This window comes from Petaurus breviceps, unplaced genomic scaffold (assembly GCF_028583685.1).
Source record: "Petaurus breviceps papuanus isolate PSGF00001 unplaced genomic scaffold, PetGlider_PUasm1.0 138, whole genome shotgun sequence".
Lineage (NCBI taxonomy): Eukaryota > Metazoa > Chordata > Mammalia > Diprotodontia > Petauridae > Petaurus > Petaurus breviceps.
The window spans coordinates 22,362,808-22,366,964 of NW_027185694.1; positions in this window are offsets into that span (position 1 = coordinate 22,362,808).

Genomic DNA, 4,157 nt, shown 5'->3' on the forward strand with positions numbered 1-4,157 from the left:
GGAAACAAAACTATCACTCTTTGAAGATATGATGTTATACTTAGAAAATCCTAGAGAATCAACTAAAAAACTACAAAGAAATTATTAACAACTTTAGCACAGTTACAGGATACAAAATAGACCCACATAAATCATCAGTATTTCTACATTACTAACAAAGTCCAGCAGCAAGAGATAGAAAGAGAAATTCCATTTAAAACAATTATAAAATACTTAGGAGCCTACCAGGACAAACCCAAGAACTATATGAACACAACTATAAAATGCTTCTCACACAAATAAAGTCAGACCTAAACAATCAGAAAAATATTAATTGCTCATGGGTAGGCCAAGCCAATATAATAAAAATGACAATTATACCTAAATTAATATATTTATTCAGTGTCATATGAATCAAAGTATCAATAAATCATTGTATAGAGCTAGAAAAAATAATAACAAAATTCATCTGGAGGGAAAAATTCAAGTATATTAATGAATCAATGAAAAAAAAAAGCAAAAGAAGGTGGTCTAGATGTACCAGAGTGCAAATTGTATTATAAAGCAATAATTATCAAAACAGTCTGGTACTGGCTAAGAAATTGAGTGATGGATCAATGGAATAGATTAGATACAAATTACATTATAGTAAATGACCACAATTATCTAGTATATAATCAACCCCAAAAGTCAAGTTTTTGGAACAAAGTCATTATTTGACAAAAACTGCATGAAAAATAGAAAACAACATAGACAGAAACTAGGTATAGACCAATCTTTCACATTGTACATCAACATAAGGTCAATGGGTACATGATTTACACTTAAAGGTTGATACCATAAGTAAATTAAGAAAGCATGGAATAGTATATCTGTCAGATTTGTGGATAAGGGAAGAATTTAGGATTGAAGAAGATATAGAGAGCATTACAAAACGTAAAATAGATAATTTTGATTATATACAATTAAAACATTTTTGTACAAACAAAACCAATGCAACCAAAATTATAAGGAAAGCAGAAAACTGGGGGAAACATTTTGCTACAGGTATCTCTGAAAAGAGCCTAATTTCTAGAATATATAGAGAACTGAGTCAAATTTATAAAAATACAAGTCATTCCCCAATTGGTAAATGGTCAAAGGATATGACAAAGAAATCAAAGCTATCTATAGTTATGAAAAAATGCTCTACGTCACTATTGATTGGATAAATTCAAATGAAAACAACTCTGAGGTACTACCTCACCTATCAGAGTGGCAAATATGACAAAAAAAGGAAAATGTTGGATGTTGGAGGGGTTGTGGGAAAACTGGGACACTAATGCATTGTGGGTGGAGTTGTGAACTGATCCAATTATTCTGGAGAGCAATTTGGAATTATGCCCAAAGGGTTACAAAACTGGGCATACCTTTGATCCACCCACCTACTACCATTCTAGCCTTTTAAAATTCCAGACCTATAACTTCATTAATGTAGTGGATTCCTGGTGAGGAAATTTCCTCTACCAAAAATGATCCTAAACAGCTCTGACACAGTGTTAAACAACTGTCTAGGCCACTGAGAGGTTAAGTGCCATGTCAGGAGTAGACATGGGTCTTCCTGACTCCTCCATTAAGTCATATTGCTTTTTCATACCTTTTCAGTCTTCTCATACCTTTTCCCAGATTCCATCAAAGCACACTCCAGATATCACTGGGACACTAATGCATTGTTGGTGGAGTTGTGAACTGATCCAATTATTCTGGAGAGCAATTTGGAATTATGCCCAAAGTGTTATAAAACTATGCATACCTTTGATCCAGCAATATTACTGCTAGGTCTATATCCCAAAAACATCCAAAAAAAGGGAAAAGGATCTATTTACAAAAAATATTTATAGCAGCTCAGGATGTCTTTCCTAAATTAGCACTTTCTCCCTATTAAAGTTTTTTTTTTAAGCAATCGGGGTTAAGTAACTTGCTCAAGGTTACTTAATAACCCAGTTATTTCTGGGTGTGGTGCTGAGTATCTGAGCCCAGATTTGATTCCTAGGTCATCCCGACACTGGAGCCGGTGCTCTTACTCGCTGTGCTACCTGGCCGCCCCTAAAGTTATTTTTTAAAAATACTTCATATTTACTTAAGTTTACACTATAGTCTCCCAGTGGATACTATTTATTTTTGAGACAACCAGGTTAAGTGACTTGCCCAGGGTCACAGGGCTAGTGTCTGAGATTGAATTTGAACTCAGGTCCTCCTGACTCCAGGACTGCTGCACTGAACCACCTAACTGCCCAAGAATGAAAGCTTCTTAAGGGTGAGAACAGTTTCATTTTTGTCTTTGTATCTTCAGTGCCTAGCACAGCACCTTACACATAATAAGTGATTAATAAATATTTGTTAAAACTGAATTAGGAACCACTCATTTAGAATGGAACCATGGAAAGAGAAATAATCTTGTAGTGGGAAAAACTTGGGTTTAAGTCATGCCTCTGACACATTCTGACTCTGAGACCCTGGGCAAGTCATTTAACTTCTCAGTACTCTAGTTTAGGGCTTCTTAAACTTTTTCCACTCATAATCCCTTCAGCACTTCTTAAACTGTGGGTCAGCACTTCATATGGAGTTTAGCTAGGTAACTCTAAAACTATAAATTGGAGAGCACTTAGAGGGAGTTTCTTTGCCTAGGAGTTTCCTGTACCAATGAGATCACAGATCCAGTCCCTAAAATAAAATGTTCATGCCAATGGAGAAGACCCCAAAATCAAAGGGTAGTTTGTATATGGTGGAAGATATGAGATCCCAGTTCTGGGTCTCCATCAAAAATGAAATAAAACAAAACACAAACCCGACACACAAACCATAACATATATTGGTTCACTATTCCTGGTGTGGAAGATCCATTTACACCCAAATTCTAGGGATGAGGATTCTAGGGTAGGCATTGCACACTCCATACCAAGCATTTTTTACCTTCCTATCTTCCTCAATGACAATAATTAGACAATTTTCCAGAGTATAATCAACTACTAACAACCTTTGGGAAACCTTGCAGAAGGCTTGAAAAATATAATTCCCAAGGGATCTCAAGATACTTATTTTAATACTACATCAGTGCACTGCAACTTTTCCCAAAGTACAGCAGGAAGATAAGTAGAGGGGTGGCCAGGTAGTACTGCGAGTAAGAGCACCGGCCCCAGTGTCGGGATGACCTGGGGACTGAATCCAGGCTCAGACACTTAGCACCCACCCAGAAACACCTGGCTGTGTAACCTTGAGCAAGTTACTTAACCCCAATTGCTTAAAAAAAAAAAAGATAAGTAGAACAGGACCTACTAGGAGTGGAAAATACCCTTTCATTTGTGTTCTCCATCTGAATGGCTTCCTGTAATTCTGTGCATATGCATTTCATTCATGTTGTGTGTTTCTTAAAGTGTGTATGGGAAGAAGGTGGGTGAATGGGATGGGATCCCAGAGAGACTAGATGTCCCAACCTATCCTTCTAGTTTTTACTTTTTATTACTCCCCAGTAAAATGTGATGTGTAATGTTCTAGATTCAAGGCCCAGCCCAGCCACTTTCCATGGGATCATAGACAAGCTATTAACATCTCTGTGCCCCAGTTTCCTCATTTATAAAATGAAGATTAAAGTCCTAACCCCAAAGCAACCCATGTTACTTTTTGATGGCTCTAATTTTTAGGAAACTTTTTTCCTTATATGAAATTTTTTAAAAACCTGCTTTTTTGCAACTTTTTCCTCATTCTCTTGAAACAAGCAAACCAAGTCAAATCCCTCATCCATATAACAGTCCTTCAAACACCTGCTATAAACAATGCACTTAATAAAAACTAGCTGATCAATTGCTAAAAATACACCAGGATGGTATAGTGCAAAGAGCACTAGATTTGGAGTCCGAGAACCTGCTCAAATGTGTTTGAGTACTGGCTGTATTGAACTGAATATTAGTTGTGGTACTCAAGACATTTGTGACCTTTCACCAGAGACTTCCTTTCTCAGAACTTCAGTTTTCTCATTTATAAAATAAAGGGGAAGGGGGGTGTGGAGGCTCAACTTGGACTAATTAATTTCAAAGATGACTTGCAGCTCTAAATCTGTTACTTTTTATTCATAGGGCATATTCACTTTCTCTCTCTCCCTCTTTTCCTCTCTCTCTCTCTCTCTCTCTCTCTCTCTCTCT